Source organism: Delphinus delphis, chromosome 6 (assembly GCF_949987515.2).
Source record: "Delphinus delphis chromosome 6, mDelDel1.2, whole genome shotgun sequence".
NCBI lineage: Eukaryota > Metazoa > Chordata > Mammalia > Artiodactyla > Delphinidae > Delphinus > Delphinus delphis.
The window spans coordinates 111,927,803-111,949,575 of record NC_082688.1 but is presented as its reverse complement, the minus strand read 5'-3'; positions in this window follow the sequence as shown (position 1 = coordinate 111,949,575).

Below are 21,773 nucleotides of genomic sequence, written 5' to 3'. Positions count from 1 at the left end.
ATTATCTTGTTGCTGAATAATATTGCATGGAGTGGATGCGTCCTATTTTATTTATCCATTCACCCGTTGATGAACACGTGGGTAGTTTTCACTTGTTAGCCATGACGAACGGTGCTGTTGTGAACATTAGGAGTAATTTTTTTGTGTGGACGAATGTTTTAATTTCTCTTGGGTTTCTATGCAGGAGTGGAATTCTGCGTCTACGGAAGCTCTATGTTTAACTGGCGGAGAAACTGTCCAACTATTTTCCAAAGTGGCCGTGCCGTTTTACAGATCTGCCCGCAATGTATGAAGGCTCCAGTATCTCCTAATCCTTGTGTATGCTTGTTATTTTTTGTCCTTTTGGTGTAGCCATTCTAGTGGATGTGAGGTAGCATCTCACTGTGGTTTTCGTTGGCGTTTCCCTTATGATTAGTGAAGTTGAGCACTTTTTTTTCACCTGCTTATTGACCATTTGGAAGAGGATCTATTCAGATCCTTTACCCATTTTTAAATTGGGTTGTTTGTCTTTTTGTTATTGACTTGTAAGTATTCTTCATATTTTCTGAACATAAATCCCTGATCAGATACCTGTGTTGCAAATATTTTCTGCCATTCTGTGGGCTGGCTTTTCACTTTCTCGATGGTACTATTTGCAGCACAAAAGTTTTCGATTTTGATGAAGTCTGATTTATCTATTTTTCTCTTGTCACTTGTGCTTTGCCCGAGAAACCAAGAAACCATTGTCTAAGTCCAGGTCACAAAGATTTGCTCCTATGTTTTCTTCCAAGAGTTTTATAGATCTGGCTCTTACATTGTTACCTAGGGTCCATTTTGAGTTAATTTTTGTGTCTGATGAGAGGTAGGAATCCATTTTCAATCCTTTACATGCGCATGTCCAGTTGTCTCACTACAATTTGCTGCAAAGGGTGCTCTTTCCCCATTGAACTGTTTCAGCACCCTTGTCAAAATTCAACTGACACGGTTGTTTTTTAATTTTTGTATATTACCTTGAAATTCTTTTTTTATATTTAAACTGTTTCAGTAATTATGCATATATATTTTGCATTATGGTTTTTAATTTAACACAACATAAACATTTTCCAGAATTCTCTAGAGGATTTCAATGTTTACACTCCTTCATGTTGAGGTATGGTATTTTACCAAACCATTTCAATATATTTGGACACTTCCATTGCCACAATAACTTGGAAAGAAAATAAATGGAATTTTTCCTGAGTTTGGAATAAAGATTTTGAATATCAGCACCTTTTGACTTAAACATACAGGGAATAATATTTTCTTTCACCAAGGGAATTGCAGAAATGGAGGAGTTTCTGAAGAACCTGGCAAAAGAAAGAATGACATGTAAAAACCTGCCAGATCCAGAGAGCATGAAGCAAACATTCAACAATACCAGTCAGGTAAGGACTCTTTCTCTTCCTCTCCTCAAAATAACTGGAAGGTGCCGATGCCAAAGTCAGTAGGCTAAGGTAAAAATTGGTGGGAAACCCATTTTGATTGCTACGTAGAATTAGAAAATCCAGTTTAAAATAGAAGCATGATTGGAGTTTTAATTGGTAGGATGGTACTTAAGGTTGATCCCAAAGTCAGGAGAATTCCTAAGTTTTCATTCCAGGTAAATGAGAGGAGAGGAAATTATATGAATTCACTTTAACCAGGTTGAGACTTACACAGTTAACATTTCCTTTTGTCTCAAGGGATGGGAAGAGAAAGCATCATATGAAATTATAGAGAAGTAATAGGATCTCAACTTAAACAGGTAAAATTATCAGGATTTTTGTCATTTTATGTCGAGCAAGTTACCTGGACCAATCTTTAGCAAAAATAAAATGAGAACTAATCGATTAGGCAGTGAAGCATCTACAGGTTATTCAGGAAACAACTTCATCTGTAAGTCCTTTGGGAACAAAACCATTTTACCGTGGCTATGAACTAATAAGGTAATGAGGTACCAAAGGGAAAGATGGGCAGAGAACAAGGCTGAGCAGAACATACAAGGATTTTGCATGGAGAGCTGGAAAGAAAGCAGGCAGGATGGAAAGTCAAGAAAATGAAGTAAGACCAAAGGTCATTTGCATTGAAAATGCTGAGTTCTGATTTTTTTTTTTTTTTTTGTGCGGTACGCGGGCCTCTCATTGTTGTGGCCTCTCCCGTCGCGGAGCACAGGCTCCGGACGCGCAGGTGCAGCGGCCATGGCTCACGGGCCCAGCCGTTCCGTGGCATGTGGGATCTTCCCGGACCGGGGCACGAACCCGCGTCCCCTGCATCGGCAGGCGGACTGTCAACCACTGTGCCACCAGGGAAGCCCCCTGAGTTCTGATTTTTTAAAATGTTTTTCTTTTGGCAAGGTTTTTTTTTTTTTTTTTTTAAATGATAAGGAGTTGTTAAGAGCTTCATTGGTAAGCAACACAAACGGCAGAAACTGTATAGGAGCACAAAAGTTTTATCTTAGAATTACGTTTCAGTGTATAATTTTATAGACTGTCCAGAAGTTCTGAGTGATGTGCGACCTTCTTAAGTCTCTTTAAACGTGTGTTATGTTTATCTCTTGCTCTAAAACAAGGTATCCCTGAATTCCATGATTTAGAACCACTATTTAATTTTTTAAAAATTTATTTATGGCTGTGTTGGGTTTTCTTTGCTGCGTGCAGGCTTTCTCTAGTTGTGGAGAGCAGGGGCTACTCTTCGTTGCCACGGCATGTGGGATCTTCCCAGGCCAGGGCTCGAACCCACGTTCCCTGCATTGGCAGGCGGATTCTTAACCACTGCGCCACCAGGGAAGTCCCAAGAACCACTATTTCATTTTGTCCTTGATTTTGCGGGTCAGGAATTCTGGAAGGGCCAGGCTGGGTGATTCATCTCTGATCAGCATGGCAGCAGCTGGGGCTTTAGGGTACACTCAGAGATGGTTTCTCCATGCATGTCTGGGTCTTGGGGCTTCCTGGCCTCTCTCTCTCTACAGCATCTCATCCTCTCAGGCCTTCTGCATGTGGCCTGAGCATCTCATGGACAGTGGTCTCAGGGCTCCAGAACCCCCGTGCAGAAGCTGCTTGTCTAAGCTGAGCTGGGAGCTAGAGGCCCATTGTCCTTAGTGTCCCGGTGGTGAAAGCAGCCCTTGTTCAGTTTAGATTCAAGGGGAGGGGAGCTAGGACCCACTTCCCCATGGATAGAGGATCAAAGGCTTTGCAGCTTTCTTTAATCCTCCACACCGTGGTTCTTAGCTGTTTTAGTTTCTGGGGTCTTCTGAGAATCCGATGAAGGTTATAGAAAATGTACTCTCACCTCATTTTATATGCAGTTTTGGTGGAATCACTTACCCTGAAGACTTGTCTACAGTAAAGCTGCTTGATGAATGGAGCTGGAGAAATAGCGTGACAGTCATTCCCTTCATGTCAGAGCCACTGGTCTGCTCACTGAATCCTCATCTCCTTAGCCTCCCCTACCCTTAACCTTCTCCTGTGTCCCCTAGAGGTCTGCCTTTGGAAGGATCTTGGTTGTAGTTCAGAGGTTATAATTTCACAAGGTTCATTTCTCTCAGGGTAGCAATAAACCTGTGAAGTATGACTGGGTCAGTATTTCTCCAGATGAGTTCTTCTGTCCATAATTTATACCCAGCAGCAGATTCTGTGTGACCGGAAAGACAGGAAGGAAATAATCTCCTGGGACAGTATTTTAATAGCCAGATGTCATTGCCACTAACGAACTTTTAGGCTGGACACAAGGATAACCTTGACAACTGACTTACTACTCCTGCCTGAACTGTCCACCTGGATTTTGTTTTTTATCAGCCATCGTCAATACAAAGGTTGTTTCTCAATTTCGTTCTGTAAACATACAACCGCTGCGTCCCACAGGAACTGAAAGTAGGTGTCCCCAGCTTGGAACTTTTTTCGGAAACAATAAAAAGCTCCTTTAGCTTTGTCTTTTTTTTTTTTTTTTTTACATCTTTATTGGAGTATAATTGCTTTACAATGGTGTGTTAGTTTCTGCTTTATAACAATGTGAATCAGTTATACATATACATATGTTCCCATATCTCTTCCCTCTTGCGTCTCCCTCCCTCCCACCCTCCCTACCCCACCCCTCTAGGTGGTCACAAAGCACCGAGCTGATCTCCCTGTGCTATGCGGCTGCTTCCCACTAGCTATCTATTTTACATTTGGTAGTGTATATATGTCCATGCCTCTCTCTCGCTTTGTCACAGCTCACCCTTCCCCCTCCCCGTGTCCTCAAGTCCATTCTCTAGTAGGTCTGTGTCTTTATTCCTGTCTTATTCCTGGCTGCCATCTTCTCTGTATCACACAACATCTTTCTTATTCTGCTTTTGTGAAAGTCAATACCCACAGAATCCTAGGTGGTAGAGTTGGACTTGATCTCAAGTCACTAGTGAAATCAATCTTCCTTTCTATAAAAGGAGGAAGCAGCAGACACAGAGATTAAGTGATTGCCCAGGGCACACTCTGCTTAGTGACAAAGCTGAGATCTGAACCCAGGTCTTTGCACTCAGTCGATCTTGAATATTAAGTCAGAACATTTGACATGAGTGTTCCAGGTGCTATAGACTGAATGCTTGTGTTTCCCTAATTTTCCTATGTTGAAACCTAACCCACAGTGTGCTGCTAATTAGGAGGTGGGGCCTTGGGAAGGTGATGTCACCCTTGTAATAGAGACCCCAGCCAGCCCTCGCCCCTCTGCCCAGAGAGAAGATGGCCGTCTACAAACCAGGAAGCGGGTTCTCGCCAGACACTGAATCTGCCTGTGCCTTGATCCTGGACTTTCAGCCTCCAGAACAGTGAGGAGTAAATGTCTGTTGTTTAAGCGCCCCCATCTGTGGTAGATTGTTATAGCAGCCCAAGCAGACTAAGACGCTAGGTATTTTTTTTTATGGTTTTATTGAGATATATTTTATATACCATAAAATACACCCATTTAAAGGGTACGGTTATGTGCTTTTTAACATATTCAGAGTGCGATCATCACCACACTTTAGAACATTTTAGCACTACAGAACGAAAATCTGTCCCCATTAGCAGTTGCTACCCAATCCCCCCCAGCTGGCCCCAGCCGTCCCCCTAAGCAACAACCAATCCATTTTCTGTCTTCATGAATGTGCCTGTCCTGGGTAAGTGGGATCACTATAATACGTGGTCCTTTTTGACTGACTTCTTTCACGTGGGATAATGGTTCAAGGTTGGTCCATGTTGTAACAGGTGCCTGTACTTCATAATTTTTTATTGCAGAGTAATATTCTATTGTCTGGCCATCCCACATTTGTTTATCTGTTCATTAGCTGATGGCATTTAGGGGTTCCCAGTTTTGGGGTATTTTGAATGATGTGACTGTGAACATTGTGGGCAAGTTTTGCATGCATGTGTATTTTTATTTCTCATGGGTATATACCTAGCAGTGGAATTGTTGGGTCGTTTGGTAACTCTATGTTTAATTTTTTGAGGAACTGCCAAACTGTTTGCCACTAGCTTGTTTTTATGTTTTTAATTTATTTTCTTCTGAGTTTTTAAAATTTGAAGTTTAGCTGACTTACAACGTTGTGTTAGTTTCAGGTGTACAGCAAAGTGATTCAGTTATACATACATATATATCTATTCTTTCAGATTTTTTTCCCTTATAGGTTATTAGAAAATACTGAGTTCAGTTCCCAGTGCCATACAGCAGGTCCTTGTTGGTTATCTGTTTTATATACAGTACTGTGTATATGTTGATCCTAAACTCCTAATATATCCCTCCCCCCAACTAGTTTTTTATAACAACATCAAAATGTTATGTTAACAACTACCATGATCCAGGGCAACTTTTAGTCAATTAAAAATACATGTATAACTACGTATGCACAAGTCTGTATATATTAATACACGGTTAAATTGTGGAAAGGAATCAAGACATTTCTCATAGCTAAAAATTAGACTGTGTAAGACAAAAACCTTTCTTTTCACATCATGAATAATTTGCATGGGCTACATTTAAACCAGCTAACAGAGAAGAGGCTTCCGATCCACAGTTAGACAGAGGTGGCCTAGTTAATGTTGTCAGAGGGGTCCTGCATGGGGCATTTCTAGACATGGACAATGGCAATACGGTTTTGATAAAGGTGTTAGGATATTAAAGAAAAGAAAAGAAGAGAATCAGCAAGAGAGAAGAAGGGCGCCAATGAAGGGCAGTGTTGGTTTTCATACTGAGGGTCTCTGAGCAGCAGCTCGGTAGGACTTGGCATCAGGAAGGTACCTCCGTGTTCCTTTTTATGGCTGAGTCAGTAGGCAGCATGGGTCTGGAGCAGCCCTTGTAGACCTAGGTGTGAGCAAACCAGATGAAGCTGTTCGATTTCCCATTTGCATTTCTAGCAAGGCATTTTGCCAGCCTTTTCCCCTAACCTTTCACCATGTGTAATGGCAGGAATACCAAGACCCCTGTCCTGTTCCAGGGTCCACACGATCCCTGGGACCTCGCTCTCTATCTTGGGCCCCGCCTTCACCTGTAGAATAGGAGTAATTACCCCCCTACCCACTTCCAGGATCAGGTTTCCGGAAGGATGATGAGAGAGTAGGTGGCCCAGTACTCTGAGCTGTCAAGCTCTAAGGGAAAAGCATTAACACAGGCCAGTAGAACCGTGTTCTCGTGGTAGATGGTCTAAGGGATACTTAACATGCTCAGAGTACTGATAGACAGTTTTGTTTGCACACCTACCTGTGATTGATGGCCAGTGCTATGGAAAGCACTTACAAACACATTTCCAAGCTAATAGGCACAAATAAAAAGATAAAATTGGGAAGAACTGACAAATTTCCTTAGTACATCAAACTCGAGAAAGATTTCCTTGGCATATATTAGAAAAAGCATAGAGCACAGAAATTACAGAAAAACTGCACTCACCGTTTGCATGATTTCAGACTGCAGACTGGTTAGTTCTTTTCTTTCATCTCCCACACACACTTGAAGTTCACCACGTGCCTACCTCTGCCTCTGGGGGCTCTCCTTGTAGTTTTGTTCACAAAAGCAGACCTGAAGGCGTCTGAGGCAGCCCGATTGTGTGATTATTTTACTATATTTTATTTTTTATTGAAGTAGAGTCGATTTACAATGTTGTGTTAGTTTCAGGTGTACAGCCAAGTGATTCAGTCATATACATATATATATGCTTTTTTAGACTCTTTTCCCTTATAGGTTATTACAAAATATTGAGTAGAGTTCCCTGTACTATACAGTAGGTCCTTGTTGGTTATCTATTTTACATATAGTAGTGTGTATGTGTTAAACCCAAACTCCCAGTTTATCCCTCTTCCTCACCTTTCCGCTTTGGTAACCATAAGTTTGTTTTCTATGTCTGTGGGTCTATTTCTGTTTTGTAAATAAGGTCATTTGTATCATATTTTTAGATTCCACATATAAGTGCTATCATATGATATTTGTCTTTCTCTGGCTTACTTCACTTAGTATGATAATCTCTAGGTCCATCCATGTTGCTGCACATGGCATTATTTCATTCTTTTTAATGGCTGAGTAGTATTCCATTGTATATATGGACCACATCTTCTTTATCCATTCCTCTCTTGATGGACATTTAGGTTGCTTCCACATCCTGGCTATTGTAAATAGTGCTGCAATGAACATTGGGGTGCATGTATCTTTTCAAAGTATGGTTTTCTCCGGATACCTGCCCAGGAGTGGGATTGCTGGATCATATGGTAGCTCTATTTTTAGTTTTTTGAGGAACCTCCCTGCTGTTCTCCGTAGTGGCTGCACCAATTTACTTTCCCACCAACAGGGCAGGAGGGTTCCCTTTTCTCCACACCCTCTCCAGCATTTATTATTTGTAGACTTTTGATGATGATTATTTTAAATAAGATATATGTAATTCATTTCCTCTGCTAACCTCTTGTGGCCCAATACGAAAACGAACTGTTTTCTTAAAACAGCTTTTACAAGTTTCATTTATAAAAAGGGAATTGGAGATAGCTACCATGAAACAGTGTCAAGGAGCAACGTCAAAGCAGTGCTGTGCATACAGCCCCACAGTGCCATTTCTTTTCTGCTTCTACTCACTTATCAATATCATTACAGTTTCATTAGCATTTGGCATTAAAAGTCTTCTTAAACATTTACCCTAAAAACATCACATTAAAAACTTAGAAAGATGGCTATATACTTTTCCTTGATAGAAGACTGCAGACAGAACATAAGGCCAATAATCGGAAATTTTAGTAAGGATAGAGTGACAGAAAAAAATAATTAGCATCTTATTGAGAACACTACATTGTACTCCTGCCTAATTTTATGAATAGCAGTCACTGTGCCAATTAATATCCAAGCATCCATATCTTATGATGACACAGAGCTTGGTTTTTGTTGTCTTTTCCCACCACCCAAGAAAAAAAGACAAGGAGTTCGGCAAGGGGCTATTTCTGGAGAAAAATGACTTGCATTACGAACATCTTCAATCATTTGTCTCGATTCATATAACGTCCTCTTTCCTCCCTCCAAGTTCTCATTATTCAAAAATCATTTACCACTAAATTACAGAAAACCAGTTTCTCCTACAGCAGAAGTGAAGTGAAGCTGGGCATGAGTCTATAAACAGTTATGAGGCTCTCAAATCATACGAAAGATGCCACCTGAGACATATGACCTGTCCTGGTCTCCAGACGCCCGGTGCCCATTGATGGGGAGCCTAGAGGGGTCATATTTTCTCTTCTCTGGAACTGAAGGTCCCTGTCATCTCAACTAAGAGAGAGTTTTTCTTTGGAAGAGCAAAAACACATTAGTGTTTGGAGGACGTACTGATGATACACACAGGCATCTTTTCCCAAGAAGCAGTCTGAAGCTCTAATCATATTTTGGCAAACAGAGCCTCACTTCACTGGTGCTCTGGCCACAGGGACCGGCCGTTGTTATCCTCGTGGCGTGGCTGTATCAGGATGGCATGGTTGGGAGTGAGGCTTTGGGGCCAGCTGGGCCTCTGTACAGAGTTGCCTCCCTACGAGCAGGGTGACTTGGGCAGATCATTGGATTTCTTGAAGGCTCAGTCTCTTCATTTATGAACTATAAGGATAGGATAGAACTACTAGGGTTTTCTTTTTTTTTTTTGTGGTACGGGGGCCTCTCACTGTTGTGGCCTCTCCCGTTGCGGAGCACAGGCTCCGGACGCGCAGGCTCAGCGGCCGTGGCTCACGGGCCCAGCCGCTCCGCGGCATGTGGGATCCTCCTGGACCGGGGCACGAACCTGTGTCCCCTGCATCGGCAGGCGGACTCTCAACCACTGCGCCACCAGGGAAGCCCTAGGGTTTTCTTTCAAAGATTTAAAAAGTATGGATACAGTACCTAGCACACATTCCGTGGCAGACACTGCAGGGTTTCCTTACCCTTTCCTTGACAAAGGAACCCGGCAGCCATCTGAGTGCCGGTGTGGCCGGGCCAGGGGCCGAGGCCCGATGGTTTCAGTGCCATCGTGGCAACCTCACTGTCCATCACCCTGCTTGACTGATTTGGGAGCATGAAGTCCGGGTTGGCCAGTGGTACGTAATGGGCAGCCTTCTGGGGCTCCCGGGAGAGACCGTCCACCCTGAAAGGACAGAGTGGGGGAGAGGAAATGTTCTCTCTGGTGTAGGAATTTGTTACGTGCTGACCGTCTGGGGCAGAGCTGAGGTGCACAACCAAGGCTGAGGATGCGAGCTCTGGAGGGGACCCCTCCACCGCCCGTCATCGTGGACCAACCACGGCTGCCTCGTCCAGTCTCTGTGAATGAACAGCGAGTAGCCTGTGTTTGAGCCACTCTGGGTCAGATTTTCTATTACTGTAGTGCAAAGTATCCAACTCAAGGAGCAGACTGTTACTTATATGTATTAATCAGAAAATTTGAAAGGGGGTAAATTGATATTTAATAAACTGTTTTCATTGAAAAGTAATAGAAAATAATTCCCAGCTTAATTCCAACTAATTCTTAATTCTATCATTCTTTTTTTTAAATTGAGAAACCTTAAAAAATTTAAAATAATTTTTCTTTCAGGGCAGGTCTAATAATAAAATTTAGCTGATGGTAATCAGTTATATTTTATTTAAAAACAAAGTAGGAAGCCATATAATCATACACTGGAAGGGTATTTAGTAATTACTTTTGGGTCTAGAGTTTAGATCATTTTCCTGCCTGTAATTTTAGAGGGCACATTAAAACCATCTCAAGGGATAGGATTGGGGTTTTAGAATTTAGAAAAAATTCTAAAAGTTTTTTAGAAAAAGAACTATAAAATAGCAAAATTTCTAGATAATTCTAGGTTAGGTTCATGTATACATTAAGTGGTAGGGTTAATAATTATGGACATAGGAGGAGAGATTCATCCTGGATCACCCATGGAAAGAACTGATGTTTTATTTTCACAATTCACAGGAAGGAAGGTATTTCTTGTTCCCCCTTTAATTACAGAAGTTAGGATTCACCACCAGAGAAGCCTAATTTCTGTGGTATTTTCATTTCTCTACTGGAATCTGTCCCTTTCCTTTGTTCTGGGTATACCGGACAGACCACAAAGCTGAGAGCAATATAAAATTTCTGAACCTACTGATCCTAGAAATCCAAAATCTTTCTGGATTTTATTAGACCCTGTGGTGTCGACTGGGGATGTGAATCTTCTTTTACCTTTGTCCTGAACGCAGCAGACAGAGGCCTTCTGTCAAGTTCTGTAAAAAAAATTGGTGAGAAATGGAACACAGGTCAGGAAATTATATATATATATATATATATATACACACACACACACACACATATGTGTATATATATAATTTATATATAATTATATGTAACTTAGTAATAAGATATATATATAATTCATATATAATTATATATGTTAGGTCATCAGACATTTATATATTTTATATATAATTATATATAGATTAGGTAATCAGATATATATATATATATATATATATATATATATATATATATATACACACATTCTTTTTTTAAGAACCAGCAACTCTAATGGTAGGATATATTGTACAACATGGGAAGCATAGCCAATATTTTATATAATAACTATAAATGGAGTATAACCTTTAAAATTTTGAATCACTATGTTGTACACTTGTAACTTACATAATATTGTCCAGCAACTATACTTCAGTTAAAAAGTCCTCTCCAGTGCCTTCCGTCTCACTGAGACTCCCATCCCTCCAACCATGCCCTGTCACCTGCCCTGGCAGCTCTCCTACTACTACCTTCCCAAACTCACTCTACTCCAGCCATCCTGGTCCACTTGTTACACCTTCTCTCCAAAGCCTAGAACAGGGACTGGCACACAGGGGGTGCTCAATACATTTTGGATAAATAAATGGTAACCCAGATATGTTCTGGGCTCAGACTGTCTTCTGAAACCCAAAGAAAAATTGGCTTCAACCTTCCACTTTGTGTTTAGCTCCTAACATCTCGGCTGAGTCCTGGGACACTTACATTTCTTTTTAGTTTCCACTGGCTCTGAATCGCTGTTTCCTCTGAATTCTCCACTTCCATTCCGCGTCTGCTTTCCCCATGTGCTGTCCTTTCTTGGCATTCTACTGCCCTGGGGGGCACCGTTCACATCCTTTGCTTCCCAGGGTCCTGTGTGTAGCTGTCTTTGTTACAGATTTGGAATAGTGGAGCAGGTGACAACACCTAAAATGAAATTACAGGGCAACCCCTAAATTTAGATTTTAGGTGTCTGCTTTCTTAAAAGTAATTCATTTCTGCACTGGGAACTTAGGGTGGTTTCATCTACTCGAGCTCCAGCCCCTCCCCCCCATTTCCCTGGTCCTGCTGTTTTCTCTTTGCCAAGGTGGCACATTCCATTTTCGGACATCGGATTTTCAGTGCCTTCTTTCAATTTTGAGTCAAAATCCATCTCGTATAATTTTACCCATTTGTGGATAAAATCAGTTTTCCTAATCTGTGATTTCCATTTAGAACAAAGAGCATCCCTTTTCCAGTGTCACTCTCGAGATCTAGGGCTTTATGAAAGTGCACAGATGTGGATGTACTTGACGAAACATAGTTTTCTTAAAGAGAAAAACATTCCTCCATGGGAAGTTGTATTTATTTTGGAAAAAGTGTATTGATTAGGCTTCCAATATAAGCTCTTGGCCACCTTACTAAGTTTCTGATACACACCACTTTTTAAAAACACTTCCATAATTGATCTCTTGATATAGTAAAAACTTTGAATAGTTTATAATAGTCCAAGATGTATTTTGTGAAATATAAAAATGTTTTATATGATATTTGAATTTACGCTTTACTGCTAAAACTTAGCAAAGGTACAAATAAACTATATGAAATACCATATTTATGTCGGGAGAAACTTTTTGCGGCTTCTCCCGCCGCGGAGCACAGGTTCCGGACGCGCAGGCCCAGCGGCCATGGCCCACGGGCCCAGCCGCCCCGCGGCACGGGGGATCCTCCCGGACCGGGGCACGAACCCGCGTCCCCTGCATCGGCAGGCGGACCCCCAACCACTGCGCCACCAGGGAAGCCCGGGAGAAACTTTTGTGAGGTAAATGTGCAGTTTATTCAGAGCCTACGCAAGACTGGCCTCCCCTCGTAGGACCAGCTATTCACTGATGTGCCTTTTGTAGAGGAACGTAGGTAAGAGGATGCAGGCAGCTTCCCTCTCGTTCTGGGCGTTGAGCAGTGCTGATGATGAATGGCCCATAGTGGTAACCGGCTCTTGGCTACAGATGCCTCGGACCTTGGAGGAATGAGAGAGTAACGAATGGCGATTTCACAGCAGCTCACCCGGGGCTTCCTCTCCCGGGGATTAGGTGTGCCAGGATGAGCCTGGTTACATAATATTGCAGACGGTGTTTTTAGCCTCCCTTGCGTGGCAGTCATATATATATTTTTTTAACTAAAAAAACTCTTAGAGTTAGGAAGTGTGCCAAAGAGAGAACATTATGAAACAAATGCTACCCAAAACATTTGAAACCAACCTGTTAGTCAACCAAAGAGAAATAGTTTCCTATTTTCTACGCAAGTGACATTTCCAAATGTTCTCCCACTATGAATGGGCTGTAATGTTACCTTCTGTTGGACTCTAGCCTTATAGAGGTCTGTACTTCTGAGAAAACCAGTGAGTTACCCGTCCCTCCCCCCTCCAAAAGAAAAAAAAGAAAACCTGTGAGAGTGAAGTCCTCGGTCCTCCGAAGAAGTACCAAACCAAGAATGTCTCGTGGTCCAGGACCATGTTACAGATAGATTAAATACCTGGTATCGGAAGCATGCCTTTTCCTTATTAACTTTTGCCAGCTCTGCACTTGGATTTGTCCCCTTCAGATGTTAAGGCACTTGCACATTCAGGTCTGTCAGTCTTAAAATGGGCCAGCATCTGACCACATCATGACCACCCACCTGCTTTTGCTTCAAGGATGAGTTTCCCACAAGTCCCTGCTCCTCTGGCTTCCCAGAGTTCAGACCTGTGTAGTGTGGAATGTGGCGGTAACCCGAGAGCATCGCTGTACACAGACCGGTGAGATGGAGCTTTGGATGCTTGGCATTTAGATGGATTTTGGAAAGCAGGATGTAGTCCAGCATAGCATGACGTGTGTGCATGCATGACGTGTGTGCATGCATGACGTGTGTGCATGCACGCAGTGCAGTGGAGTCTACATGTTAAGCTGCATCAGATTGTAGGGTCTTGGATGCCACTCAAAGGAGCGTGGCAAAACTTCTCCGTTAAGGTTCTCTGGCAGGGTAGTGAAACAGGACCATATCTTCACGTAGTTTAGGAAGACAGCTCTCGTGTCAGGCAGAAGACTTAAGGGACAGGGAGGAGATGGGAAGAGGCTCTGAGCGTTTCCATTAGTTGGACGCCACGATCACAGGAACTTAAACTAGGGAAAGGGCAGTGAGATGGAAGAGAAGATGAACTGAAGAGCTATTTCTGGTAGGACAGGCAGGGCTTGGTACGTGATGGAGCTAAGAGAGAAAACGTGAGGAGCTGGAGGAAGCCGGGTGTCCTAGTCTGTGGGACCAGGGGCGATGGCTCTGCTTGGTGAGGTGCGCGGTGCTGGAGGGCATGGGCTTTGTTAGCAGGGTGGTGGAGGCGGGATGCATTGAGCTGGAAGGACTAGCGAGCCACTTTCCTGTCAATTAACGTCGACTTAGCCTGTAGGATTTAGGGTGTGGCCAGGGATGAAAGGCAGAGGAGCCCGTCATCTCCTCACCAGGAAACGTTTTCTCCAACGCTTGCAAACGCTCTCTCCTCGGAAGGCGGGTCCACGTTTCGCTCATGGGCGTGGCCTCCCCCCTCCCCGCCCCCGCATCGTGATTGGCGTGGGCATCGCGTCGAACACGTGTTGAGTGAAGTGTTCTGTCATTTGACCATCCCCCCCACCCTTATTTCTTCATCTTGGTTCTCTACCAATTACTTCAAAGAAAAGAAACACAAACTTTAAATTTTTCATTAGTATCTTCCCTCCTTAATTTGGAAGATAAATTTGCATGCTGGAGGGAGGGGAGATTGGATCACGTTTCTAACACAAAGGTAATGAATTCCAGATCTCCAGTTTTCAGGGTTTCTAAAGCTAGCCTTTGTTTTTCTTCATACTATGATTAACCAGGTCTGCAAAGGCTCAGAGCTTATCACAGTCCTTCAACTAAAAGTGGTTTTATTGTTTTGTTGAATGCCATAGCAACAGACCGAAAAAGAGAGAAGTGTTCAGTTACAAAATATAGGAAAAAGAGTGTTTTTCAACAAAACATGTAGCCCTTCTCTTATAGAGAACATTGTTAAGATAGTAAACTTGAGGTTACAAACAGAAGCAGTTCTTTGTTGGTAGCATAGTTAAAGAAACATTTTTGGATTTAAAATTTTCTTTTCGTAATTAAAATGATGTGTTGGAAAAGTGTGGCTCCACCGTGGTATTTAGTCAAATCCTTCCGTAGCCCGCGTTGACCTTCTGAAGGTTTGCGGAGGCGATGAGAAGGGTGTAGGGAAGTTCTGAGAACTTCCCTTGCTTCTTGATTCCCTTTCGTTATCCGTATATTACCTTTTTGTGTGTTTAGAAATTCCCCAATGACTTTTCTTTTTCCGAGAAGGAATTTTTACCTCTAAAATTAGCTTTTAAGAGATTTGACTGAAAAAAAAAAACAACTTTGGAAATGGTATCTGATATGATACTGAAAAATTATGATAGTAATTGACAGTAATCACCAACCACTTGTAAATTCCTTGAAGAATAGAGCTGAGTCTTTGTATGTGTGTGTGTCTGTGTCTGCACGTGGTACAGTGTTTTTTGCCCAACAGGGGATTACGTAGGTAACACACACAACCGAATGCAATGAGAAAATGTGTGGTCATTGCACAGTGATTATATGCAGCATATTTTCAGAGACGCACTACGTTAAGCTGGTGTCAGGATATCTTTTTATTCCTTAATATAGCTCTCGAACCAGTGACTTTCAAACCTGTTCAGAAGGACAGGACACCGTTGGTAAAGCCCGTATCCTACCTGTTCATTCTGAGACTAAAGTGGTGGACCCAAACGGGCAGACGAGATGCAGAGAACACCAGCTGATGGTTCCTTCTTGTCTCTAGCGGGTGAATCAAACGTTCAGAAGACTCACACTGTCTTCTCTCTCTGCATCTGCTTTTCTTTTCCAAGCCATCATCGCATGTGCAGTAGGGAGCAGGGGCAGTCTCCCTTGTTGACCATAAGCCTCACTCAGTGCTTTTTTTTGAATACTGGTGACGGCTGTCGCATTCTGGGGCTCTGACCCCCTTAGAATATGTCCCCATGTGACCAAGAAGAAGGGGTGCATCCCTGCTCTCTGGCTGCGTATCCAGTGAGGCCCGGGGTCCTGCATTCCACATGCTTCAGTTGCCCGGGAGCTGTGTCCCCGTGTCTTTCTCATTCTTCAGCACCTCACCCCATGGCCACCTCGGAGAAAAGCAGGAAACCTTCCAGCCTGTGTCTAATCGTGCCCTCCCTCCCTCCATCTGATGGTCAGTTTGTGATCTAAGAAGGAGAATTGATGTCCTGGTCCCAGCACGGATGCTGCTTTCACGCTGGTCAGTTCTAGAGCTGTGTCTCCATGGGAACAGACCTCAGACTTCGACTGTTTTCTGAGGCCCCATCTGGGGAGTTTTTCTTTCTTCTCCAGGCCTTAGGGTCAGCACCAAGATTACCTCTGGACCTCTTAAAAGGGAAATGTCCTCTTTTGAAAAGGGTGAACTCTGTTCCCTGTCTCATTTCCCCCCTTCCCGTTATTCTGGGACTTGCTTCCCTGCTGCCTCCCTGGCCCCACTGTGTACTGGGCCCACCTGCACCCTCTGCCTAGCTCAGGCATCACAAGGCCAGCGTGCCCTCCAGCACGGACTGATGGAAACAGATTCCTTTCAGGTGCTGAACCCCTGAGTCATGCGTCAGTCACCTAGCTGAAGCGCACGCCCCGTGGGTCCCTAAGGAGGGAGAGCCTCGGGGTCATCCTGGTAAGCCTGTGAGCCCAGAGCTGGCAGGGTTCCTCCTGCACCCTCATCTAAGCCTCCACTCCTAAGAGCCGGTGTGGCGCTGTCCTGTCGCCCTGCAGATGGGAAAGGGCAGGGACAGATGAACCCAGGAGTGGTCCAGCAGGTGTTAGAGCATCTCCGCTGGGCCCCCGGCACCTGCCACGCAGGGACCAGCTCCCAGCAGAAGTCAGCCGACAGGGTGCAGAAGAGCCAGGGCCCGGAAGATGACTCAACCCAGAACTTCCTCCTTATTTTCGCTGCATTCCAAGCTAGTCCACCTCCTCTCCCAGTGCCCTAGTGGGGTCCTTGCAGCCCTTTCCACCTTGACTGCCGTTTAGGGTTTCTCTTCCTCCTCGCAGGTGGAGGAGGTGGACAGGGAAAGACAAATAAAAGCCCCGCCCGCTCCCAGGAGTTGGTCATGCAGTCAGGAGGGTGTCTGTCCATGCTCCACATCTTGACAGCCTGGCCACCTTTTTCACTGCAGTCCCCTGACCTCAGCTGATGGGGCCTCAGGCCTCTCCCCAGGCTCTTGGTTCCTGGGGTGGAGGGTATGCATTTCAGCTGAGGTGCCCCTGGGCCTGCCTGCTCCATTCTGGCCTCAGATGTGGTCCTGCTGGAAGCCAGGTGGGAACACTGGGTCTCCATGGGCAGGAGACCGGCTGGGACCAAAGCTTCGTTTTCGCTCCCGTAGCCTGACATCTCTGTGGTAATTCACAGCACAGCTAACTTATTCTTGCCTCTGACCTTTCACTCAAACTGCTGCTCTTGCCGGGAGTCCCTTCCCTTAGGACTTTCAAATCCAACTCTTTGTTAAAGGCTTTTGTCGTCTTAACTCCAAAGAACTTACTTCTCTTCTGCAAGGTTAGAGATTTACTTCATACTTGTGTTCGTTGAGACACATGGTGTCCTTACACTAATTCCACCTGACCCTTTTTTTTTTTTTCCTCACACTGGTCCAAGTTATTTTGAGTTATTTGCAGGCTCCTAATTAATACACCTGTCCAACACTTCCCATCTGTTCTCCCTGTAATCTCAACGTCCCTGGGGGCCCAGCTACTTCTTAGCGATCTGGTTAAAAATCAATCAAAGCGTCCTTCCCAGTCAGTGACAGTCCAGGGCTCTCCTTACAACTACTGCATGACTGTGGTCTCTTCCTCACTCTCCAGGCAAATGCTCCTTTGTTTCTTTTGCCCCTTCCTGAGTCTAGAGCAACAGTTCGCAAACCATGACCCTGACCCGCAGGCTGGCCTCGTGCTGGGAGTGGTGTCACGCTTTTATGTGGTTGAAAAGTGTTAAAAGAAGAACAATATTTTGTGAAACGTGAAAAGTATACGAAATTGAAACGTTGGTGTCCAAAGTAAAGTTTTATTTGAACAGTCGTGGGCCACACCCCTCATTCATATGCTGGGCGGCTTGATGCACAAGGGCAGGGTGGAGTAGCTTCGACACAGACCGCGTGACCCACAGAGCCTGAAAGGTTTGCTCTTTGGCCCTTTTGGAAGGACTTTTGCTGGTCTCTGGTCTAGAGGCAGAGACCAGCCTCTCAGTGTTCAGTTCCCTCCTGCCCAGGCTTGAATAATTGCAGCCATCACTGAAATGACTCGTGCAGGGGTCACACTGCAGTCCTGCTTTTCACACAGCCCGGTTTTTTCTCTTCCTCTCTCTACCTGACCCTCTCCCTGTCTGCAGAACCCAGCAGATATCTCCCTCATCTACCACAGCTCAGCTTCACCCAAAACTCAGGGCAACTCCAATGAGGAGATGTGGCTCTAGCTGTTAAGAGAATTGCATTTCCCATTTTACTCTACATTTTTAAAATGACCTTTAAGCAAAAAGCAGTGTTTCATTGGTGCCATATCAGCTGCTTTACTCTAATTTTTAAGGTTTATTAAAATATTTGCAAAACAGTGTATCCTATAACTAGAGCCCCAAATGAAGTCTGTATATTAAGGTTTCGGAGATCCACGGAGCACAGCATGGGGTGGGACATGGGGGCATCTATTTTTTTTTTAATAAATTTATTTATTTTATTTATTTATTTTTGGCTGTGTTTGGTCTTCGTTGCTGGGCGCGGGCTTTCTCTAGTTGCGGCGAGCGGGGGCTACTCTCCGTTGCGGTGCACGGGCTTCTCATTGCAGTGGCTTCTCTTGTTGCGGAGCACGGGCTCTAGGGCATGTGGGCTCCATAGTTGTGGCACGCGGGCTCAGTAGTTGTGGCTCGCGGGCTCTAGAGCGCAGGCTCAGTAGTTGTGGCGCACAGGCTTAGTTGCTCCGCGGCATGTGGGATCTTCCCGGACCAGGGCTCGAACCCATGTCCCCTGCATCGGCAGGCGGATTCTTAACCACCGCGCCACCGGGGAAGCTCGGGACATCTATTTTTGTATCAGAATAAGACACAGGATCATTCTAAATTTTAAGTAGTTGTGCCAATGGCTTTTTAAGGATAAAAAGATGACAGTTCATTAAAATCCTGATGTATCTTCATAATAGCAGTGATAGAATTCATGAATATTCGTTGCCATTGTTGAAATAAAGACATCTTCACCGATACCCAAGAAAAGTGTACACAGACCTGGCCTGAAAGGTCATATAATGAATGTCCATTCATGTTTACTAAATGATTACCTTCTGTTTTTTGTGGGTTTTTTTGTTTTGTTTTTTGCGGTACGTGGGCCTCTCACTGCTGTGGCCTCTCCCGTTGCGGAGCACAGGCTCCGGACGCGCAGGCTCAGCGGCCATGGCTCATGGGCGCAGCCGCTCCACGGCATGTGGGATCTTCCCGGACCGGGGCATGAACCTGTGTCCCCTGCACTGGCAGGCGGACTCTCAACCACTGCGCCACCAGGGAAGCCCCCCTCTGTTTTATAAACTGTAAAAATCATGATTCTCAGATCATTATATCAGAGGAACCAGAATGTTTCTGAAAAAACCAAAAAACCAAAACAAAAAGATGAGGTGATTGAGGCCCCGAGAGGTAATTCATCACTTAAGGTCCCATGAGAGGTGAGTAGTGGTTGTCATTCATCTGAGACCAGGACTCAGGTTTCCTGACCCCCATTGTACCACACCACCTCCCCAAATTTCTTTTAACTTTTCTCCTAGTAATGAATAATAAAAGCAAGTAAACAAATACATAAACAATCTCTCAGTTGCACATATTTAACCTGGTGGAGCAAAATTATCCAAAATAATAATCTCGATACGGTGCTAGAGTGCTGTAAGTGTAGAAAGTTATTCAGGAGAGATTCACCACTGAAAGGAACGGCTTGCGATGGCAGTGGTGCTCCAGGGATGCAGACAGACAGGCAAAGGGTCCCTTCCAAGCTTCTTTTGTTAAATAGCACAGGCCCAAAGGCAGTCAGCTGCACTGGACTGCAAAAACAATAATTATTTTATCTCCTAGACTATTCCACTTTTCCCATTGTCCCACCTCAACACTAATTTAAGATAACTTGATGGCATTTAAGTAGGAGAAAAGAATTTGTATGTAAATGAGGGAAAGGACAAAAATTGGCTCTTAAAGTCCATTGGATTCAAGAAAGCTTCAAGTTTGGTTAGGAAACCACAACTCTGCAAAAGTGTTTGAGAATATCTGGAGAATTTTTTTTTCTATTAAATTATTTTATTTTGAGACTTATAATGTGGTTTTTATTCTAGAGTAAAACGCTTTCTGCAGCAGGTCTGTAATAAAAAAGCAACAAGGTAAAAAGTAGCCAAAACCTTTGCCTGCCTGAGCTATAGCATTACAACCATTTATATCGGAAATAGAAACATTTCTGCTCATCTGTTTTTGTTTTTTTTTTTTTTTGCGGTACGCGGGCCTCTCACTGTTGTGGCCTCTCCCGTTGCGGAGCACGGGCTCCGGACGCGCAGGCTCAGCGGCCATAGCTCACGGGCCCAGCCGCTCCGCGGCATGTGGGATCTTCTCGGACCGGGGCACAAACCCGTGTCCCCTGCATCGGCAGGCGGACTCTCAACCACTGCGCCACCAGGGAAGCCCTAATCTGTTCTTTTTTTAAAAAAAAAAAAACCACCTGACTTTTTGACATGATGTGTATGTATATGATGTGTGTGTATATAAGTCCATATATGATAATAAAAATATTATTATTGTAAAAGAGAAAACTATGATCTAGTTCATGTAAATAAGCAATTTTAGAGCTTTAAAATCATATAAACAAATTACATGGTTAAAATACTTCATGTTAATGGTTATTATTTGAAGGTAGTCACCGCTAATCTCTAAGAGGATGTGAGGTACCTTGCAGATGTAAACGCATTGTAGGTCAGGTATTTACGAAAGAATACAACAGAGGCCGTGGGCTCCAGGTTGAAGAAATAAGAGCTATTTCCCCGCCATCACGTCAGGCTCTGGGAAGCCCACGGACCCCAGTCTCTTTTCGTAGGTGGGAACAAGAGAGCAGTGCAGCAGAAGGGACTGAACTGTAGCTCGAACTGATCAGTTACAAACACTTGATACTGTACTTTCACATTTTGTTTTAGGTTTTTAAACATCTAAGAATGTCGCATAAATTGATCAGTACTTCGCTGGCAAAGAGAGAGAGGGAGAGTGTGGTGTGAGTGCCAGGAAATGACCATTGCATACATTTTCCAGCATCGCGTGGCAAGTTGAGAGACATTTCATAAGATTAAAAAGAAATAGAAGTTAACTCTGGCGACTGCTTTCCGTAGTGCTGCCCTTGCCAGTCGGCTTTGACCTCGATTTAAGGACAAATTGTCTAGGGAAAAAAAGACTTCTGAATTTGTGCACTGGGGCTTTGACGTTGATATCTCAGCGGGATGTAAGAGGCATATGCTCTTTGAAATCATTTTGCTTTATTCAATACATTGTACCAGTTTTGTATAAATTCTAGACCTTTTTGACTTCTTAGATCTTGTGTATATTCTCATGTTCCATTGAGTTCTTATGATTCCAGTGTTGCCCTATTCTCTAGCAGGTGACTGTGAATCTCAAGAGTAATGATTAGGTAAACTATATTTTTAACACAGTTGAAGAGCATGGCGCATTATTTTTTGTTGTGGAGGGTGTTACTGATATGTCTGCAATATCAGAAATGGTGGTAGGAAAAAGAAGAGGGGTTCTTAACTTGCGTGCGTGCGTGTGTGTGTTTTATGGACACTGTCAGAGGCAGAACAGTGGCCCCCCACAGATACCCATGTCCTAATCCCTGGGACCCGAGAAAAATGTTACCTCATGTGGCAAAGGGGACTCTGTAGCTTCAGTTAACATTACCCTGGGTTATCTGGGTGAGCCCGGTAGGATCGCTAG